The following is an 8192-nucleotide window of genomic DNA, read 5'->3' on the forward strand; positions in this document are numbered from 1 at the left end:
AGATGTGTATAAGAGACCATATGTACACCCATATATACATACACATACATATACACACATACACATATACACACACATACACACCCACACACATATATATTATACATATATACAAAGCGTTATAAAAGTATATAAAAGAAATTTAATTTAAAACATAAAAAAAGAAATATATGTATTACTAAAGCAACAATGCATTTAACCTAATTTTAAATTTTAAATTACCTTGCACTAGAAATTAAAACAAAGTAACTACATTTAATAATTTAAGTTTAGTCTGCAACTCATTAAATTCAGTAATTCCTAAAATTAAGCAGCAAAAATATTGAGGATTTAATTTGATACAGAGATGTGTCACTAATACAGAGACGCAAGTAGACAAAGCTTTTATAATAATGAGTTTATGATAAGAGCTGAATATTGCACTGAAGAAACATTCAGTAATAGAATGTTATACATAATCCACAGTATATCAGTACAGGAAAAAACAAAGGTTTCAGTTTTTTGTTCGAATGCACATTACCTAAATATAAAATTATTAAGCAAAACCTGAAAATACGGCTTAATAGAATTGCTACTACAGTATACAAATTATCATTCACACTATATTATTAATTTAAAAAAAAAACAATAATATCAATAAAATATATCAATATAAATAATTAAAAATATATAGATTACAAAAAATATGTCCACATAACAATATTTAAAACATGGATAACAGATTTGTGATGAGCTTCTTATCTCTGACTATGGATTGGTGGGGAAACATACAGTAATATGCAATATGCATTATATAACAATATAGTTACAATATATTTGTACTAATATACATGTTTAGCATAGAATATAAATAATACTAAAAGAAAAATAATTTTTTGTAGACGTATGACACATTTACAGTAATATTAACGGATTGACATGACGGATCCAATCTTTCCAAGACAAAACAACCTAACAAAAGACATAAAAAAATATTTGAACTATAAATTTTTTTTTCAATAATATTTTTTTTACAGAAAACAAGATTATATACCAAATTTACCTGGGTATACTGTATATTTTGAAACACGAGGGAGAAACATGGTTTTTAAAATTTAAATAATTACTGTAGGACTTAATAGTTAACTGTTTCATTGTCTTGATACTTTTCAAGAGAGTTGAATCGCAGAATCAGACAAAGTACAGTAAGCCTAAATTAATTTACCATAAGAGAAAAAAAAAATCGTATTTGGTGTACTGTATGCATGGAGGTAGTCAATTGCATTACTTCTCACAAGTTAACAATTAATTATGTACTAACTGATTGCAGAATCTGGTGCTTAATTAGGTCTTTTTGGTTGCCGAAAATCGCTGATAAAAGATCATTAGAATTTGTTGGCGCTTCATTTTGACTATATAATGGTGATGTTATGATGAATTTTACTTTATAAAAGTGTCATTTCCGACCAAACGGAAAGTTCCCCCACCACACTTCAAAACAAATCTGCGCCCTGCACACACCCCTACCGCCAAATCCTGCATCCGCCCCAGATAAAACATATATCAAAATTTTAGGTTAAACTTTCCAATTCGGAGCATGCATATAACATTTTTTTTTTTGGACGTATAAAATTTTCATGAAAATCGAGAATGTACTGAATATAATTGTAGACAATTACTGTTGTCCGACTGTGTGCATTGAAAATGTGACGACAACGATAATGTCACCAGACACCCAACCGTACTCAGTCTACAATCAGGCCTCGGTTGACATTTCACATCAAAGCCGTTACGGTAATTCATGATCTTTTACAGGAGCCTGTCATCACCTAGCTACGGTGCCTCCTCTTCATCATGATCATCATCTTCATTATCATAGTTATTAATTGTCCGTAGAAAATTGAAAACTATGAATTCACGAGTATTCATTCATTAATACATCTCATTATGCACGAAAGTGCATTTACCAGGGGCGGACCTAGTGTACTTGGAGGTTCAGTGTGCACATCTAGCTCGTGTGCGCTTTAATGAGCCCATTGCATCTTTAGGAAGAGTAGGGTGTTACGCCGGGTGCGTACCTTTGGTCCGAAGGGTCTTTGGTCCGAAGGCCCATTGGTCCGAAGGGTCTTTGAATCGAAGGCCCGTTGATCCAAAGGGTCTTTGGTCCGAAGGTCCATTGGTCCGAAGGCCCGTTGGTCCGAATTAATGACCTTTTCCAAGAATGCAGGTTATACGGCAGTAAAACAATTCCTTACAATTTATGGAGTAAATTAAGAAAGATCACTTTTCTAAAACAATATTCCCAAATATTTTCCCTAACAACATATGGCCAAGTTAAAAAAATACTAGTTTCTTGTCACCTCCCGCATCCATTTTCGCTGCCTCACCATTTAAAGAAATATATTTCCTTTATTTTTTGAAAATGTACGAAAACCTGGCTAACTCACATCAGTAAAATTCTTCTCTCGATCGTGGATAGGGAAATGTTCCCAATGAGAATTTCAGTTGAACTATTACCAGTAGTATTATGAATTAAAACCTAATGCAATGATACGAATCATGTCTAGTGCTTCTTTTATTTGCTTTTAATGTGCAGTGGCAGCACCACAGGGGGCACAGGGGTGGGGAAAAATTCCCCCTAGAAAATTGGTTGCCCTTCACCAGTCCCCCCCCCCCCCCCGAAGAGTAGAAAAAAAAAAAACAGTTCGTCAGGGAGACTAAATAGGCTTGTAGTATTTCCTACATATTAGTAGATTATCTCTTTAGAATTGATTCAATAACCCTCTGAAACCCTTAAATTGTCACATTTTCCGGGGGATCCGCCCCATGGACCACTTTCGAAACATTTTAATTGACACCGACCACGCTCACTTTGCTCTTATCGCGGAACTTTCCCCCCCCCCAAAGCATACTTTGCCCTTCATTTGCCTCCCAAATGCTTTCACCTCCACTGTCAATGTGTCTACTTTGTAAAAGTGAGAAATAGTTAACTGTTTCCCATCGGCCATAAATAAATAAATCTGTTAGATTTTCCAAACACTGGATAGAAGTTACTTGAATTCCCCTATTGTTATCAAAATCTTTTCTGTCTCCTGCTTAAACATTAGGAAGTTATTACGCTCCATTCGCTTTGAATCTTTTCAATTTCTAATAATTTGTTAAAAATATACATAAACTGAGCTGACAAGTCATGCTAGAAATAATTGTATATTGTTAGCCAATATAGGCCTACTTGGTGGTCCCGAACATGTGTTTTCTTCAAATATATTTTTGTCTATATTTGAATTAATTACTTCTGACCAACGGACTTTTAATTCAGACCAAAGGCCCTTCGGACCAAAGGACCTTCGGACAAATGCACTGACCCCGTTACGGCAATGCTATGGTTCATTTCAGCCCTTGTCGTGGAATTATGTGAACATGTAGCTATTATATCCGTCTCTTGACGGCTGCTAAAGTAGTCAGGGACCATACCCATAACGCAGTTCAGTACGCAGTAAGTTATTCCCCTACATTTATTCTTTTATTCCACCTTTAACGGATGCTGGTCACTATCTTGTTTCCCATTTTAAAATATTGTGCTGCATTTCTTGGCAAATTCCTTCCTGTCAATTTCAATCCTTTCCTGAAGCATCATATAACCACCTTAATATGTGACCCAAGTAAACGAACTTAGAGAACTGTGAGGCCAACATTATATAGGCCTAGTGGTAAAAGATCACCCTAATCGGGATTCGAACTTTGGACGGAGACATCTGAATCATATACGCTAGATTGGTCCTCGTTGGTAATTTGAATCCGATTGGTGGCAATTTATTTGCTCATCATAAGTGTTTTAAGGGAAGACATGATATTCAAAGACATACATTTTCTTTCTATAAAACTGTTAAGCTCTGTTCATATAACAATACTTTAAACAATATAGCGACAATGCATTATAAATATACATACATTTTAGCGTTAAAGAAGAGGACTGAAAAAGTCGCTCATACGTAGACTTAAACCCCTCCTTTGCGCTGTATATGGAGACAGCTTGACCAGCTTGGTCATTAGGTCTTTGTTGAAAACTTTAGTGTTCGAAGCAGTGGCAACTTAAGAGATCAACATGATGCGTATGGAACGCCAAAATGACAAACCATAAGTGGCGCAGTGTGGAGTTTTGCACTTCGCCACTTGACTTTGCACTGCCGCTGGTACGGTACCTTTTGGCGTCATACCGCCAAAGAGTACAACGTACAAGTGGCAGTGCAAAAGTCAAATGGCAGTGCAAATGTCAAGTGGTGCAGTGCAAAAGTCAATTACTTTAGTTTTACACTGCTTCACTGTGTTCTTTTGGCGTTCCTTTGATACGCACCCAGGTATCCATTACAGTTTATATCCTGTACTAGGTATAACCGCCAGACGGATTAACGTTTGTGGCTTAATAAATATGGTTATTACTAACCTATTGGAGATCCTGTTTTTTTGTTTCAATAATTAGGCATACGAGGTCGAATGTTGCTGTGAATTTCTATTTTACATTCGGTGTGACACTCAGATAAAATTGCCTACTGCTAAACCTTGCTTTTCATTTATTTTTCGCTCTGGTCTACCATTGAACACTCTGCTGGTAGGCCTAATATTTGCGATACGTTCTATAGTTCAGTTTCGTTATATATTACCAAATAGATAACAGATGACAGTCGGAGAACAATATTATAGTCCAAAGCTCACAATATGACCGAAAGTTGCTTGCTAAAAATTAATTTAAAATTTTGTATATTTAGTTTATATAGTTTACAGTATACTCTAAGCGAAATATGCAATGAATTAATGTACTTCAAAATGATTGACGTCACGTGTGCGATTGAAGACGTGGTACCATCGCAGGAAACGATTTAAGGAAATGGGAAAAATCCCATACGTATACCGAATAAATTGTTGGTTGAGTTCGAAGAATTCAACCCAATAATACACCTCCAAACCAGATGAAATTATTTCAATAGTATCTACTTTTCGCTATATTTAAAAATTAATTTAAAATGTTGTTTAATTGGTTTAGTTTACAGTACAGTAACTGTATGTGGAATATGCAATGAATTAATGTTTCACAATGATTGGCGTCATGTGCGTGATTGAAGGTTATGTTACCGTTTGTTTATTTGTTTTATTTTTTTTACCACACACACAAATATAAATTAATCAACGATAAGTATTAAATTGAAATTACATTAAAAAAAGAAGAAGTGTGCGGTAGGAGGTCAAAATAAGTTTGTAAACAAACTTTAAGACATGACCACCGTCGCAGGAAACGATTTAAGGAAATTGAAAAAAAATCCATACGTATACCGAATAAATTGTTGGTTGAGTTCGAAGAATTTTACCTATATATACACCCACTAACTCTATGTGGAATATGCAATAAATTAATGTTTCACAATAATTGACGTCACGTGCGTGATTGAAGATTATGGTACAGTCGCAGGAAACGATTTAAGGAAATTGAAAAAAAAATCCATACGTATACCGAATAAATTGTTGGTTGAGGTCGAAGAATTTTACCTATATATACATCCAAACCAGATGAAATTATTTCAATTGTATCTACTTTTTCCTATACTTAAAAAAATACATTACGTTATTAATTAGTTTCGTGTATGTGGGCTACCATAAAAGACGCATATGACGTAGGCCTATTCCGAGAATTAAAGGCGGATTATTTAGCCTGATTCGAAGATTGAAATACAAATTAATTAGATATATTGTAAAGGAAAATTATTCGAGTTTTCTCTGTTTCAGTACCACGGATTGTTTGTCCTCAGGAGAATTCTGGCCTCTAAATCCCAACAAGATACACCCAACGTATTACTTATTAGAAATTAACATTATTATAAATCCACAATAGAGAGCATAGCTGGAAGCTTCATGTGTGTTTGCTCTATTCTTACCTTAATAATAGTTATTAATTTTTTTTGTCCTCATTCTAATTCTAATTAGAAATCGGAAGTTTGGGTTGGGTCACTGAGGACCCTCGGCAGCCGCAGTGCAGCTCCAACTGACTTATACGGACACATACGGATACAAACCAGAGTAGGGGCAGTAGTGGGCCCTTTCGGGGATAGAAATAAAATATGTATTTTATACATAATTAGTAGACTCTAAATTAGATTAAATAAGTCTTTGAAACTCATAAAATGTCATATTTTATATTATATTATATTATATTATATCATATTTTAATATTAATCAAAGTCCCTTAATTTAACTGTAAAGTTGTAATTCTAATAAATAATTACCGTTAATATGTGTTAATTTATGATCATAAAGACTTCGGCCTATTGATCCAAACCACTAAAAAAAAACACCTTTAAATTTGGAGTAGAACATTACTGAATGTGCATGGGGTTGGTATTAGCTACACTCATAATAAATTTTAGCATAAACGAGCAGTCAAATTTGTTGTTTTAATCATAGAATGTTTTATCAGTCAATCGTGTTATGAAGAAATATTTGCAAGTCTAATGAGTTTGCCAGGGTATCAGTGAACAAATCGTTATTTAAAATGGCGTAATAGTTTTAACAGTGTTTGTATAGCCGATAGGTTGCCTATTGGTCTACAAAGCATTTTTAGATGAAGTGATGGCACAATCTAATATAACATTAAGTCTGAGGCAGATTCGAGTGTAAATAAGTGTAAAATATACACTCAATCATTTAACATTTCTGTTCCATTATGGCACAAGCTCGTACCAAACGCTACGTTCTTTTTGTCTATGCGAGAACATCATGATTATTTAACTCTTTTATACCGTATTAAATCCTTAGGCCTATGTTAAACGAAGTCCATAAGTATTTATTAAATATATGCGTAGGTTGGTGAGTCGAATGACCGAGTGGTAAGATAGGGGCGCCGCAACGTGAAGTTATATCGGCGCTGGTTCGAACAGCACGCTCGCCTATAGTTCTGGAGGTGGAACAACTCATCTCGGATAAGGACTACAAACCGTAGGCCCATTGTAGGCTACAATGAACATACGGTTTGTAGTCATCTCGGAAAAGGACTACAAACCGTATGCCCATTGTAGCCTACAACTGACTCATGTGCACTTATAAAGAACCCAGTACATCTTTTGAGACAAGTAGGGGGTAACCCCAGTGAACTCGGTCTTCAACCCCCCCCCCCACAAATAAACAAACTCATCTTTTTTAGCGAGCTAGCACACCTCACAATCATCAAGCTCCCCCATGTGATCAGTAAAGTAAACAATCGTGTGACTATATAATATAATCAACTATTGACTAAATTCATTGAATCAAATTATACGGTTCTTTTATAACACGTTATATTTTCATTGCGGATTTTTTGGGCTCAGTACGGACTCCAAAAGTATGTATTTTCTTTTAGTTTTATAGCGTATGCGGATTTTATAAGTCCGCAATGACGATATAGCGTGTTTTATGATGATCCGAAAAAAATATTTTAAAATCCTGTTCTCTGCTTCAATTTGCAGACGACACCACCATTTACTTTACAGGTACATGTCGCGCCGATGTTGTCCAGAACCTAACCAATGATCTTGCAACTCTGAAATCTTGGGCTACTTCTAACCATCTTAGTCTTAATCACTTACACTATGTTTTTTTCATAGGCGTTCCTTTGATTTACTGATGAAGGACTACTTTGTCACCATAGATGGCCAGGTGGTATAAACCAAAATCCCTGCTAAACTCCTTGGTGTGGTCCTGGACAACAAATTGACCCTTGAAAACCATACTGTCCATATTGTATCCAAGGCACGTAGTGCCCTGAGACTATTATACCATATTGGGCCTATCCCTAGGGAACTTAAAATTTTGTTGTTCAATGGATGGGTTAGACCATATCTTGAATATTGTAGTGTAGTCTGGTCCAGAACGTATGCTCGTCATCTTTATCCAGTTCACATGGTTTTCAACAGGGGAATTAGATTCATTAACAGACTTGACCGCAGAGCATCTATTACCGAAGCTATTTTTCCTCCATATCCACCTCTGGTTGTATTCTATAAGTACTATTCCAACTTATATATATATATATATATCATATATATGATATTTGCAGATATTGGGATTTTTTCCAGTGGATATTTAGTTTGTTTTGTCATTCTTGATCGGATTTTCTCTACTGTTCCGTTTAAACTTTATATTATCATTATTTGCATTTATGTGGCTGCTCGTTGTTTTTATGGGTTTAT

Source organism: Anneissia japonica, unplaced genomic scaffold, assembly GCF_011630105.1.
Source record: "Anneissia japonica isolate Jap-2015-1 unplaced genomic scaffold, ASM1163010v1 scaffold2471_len1564793_cov202, whole genome shotgun sequence".
NCBI lineage: Eukaryota > Metazoa > Echinodermata > Crinoidea > Comatulida > Comatulidae > Anneissia > Anneissia japonica.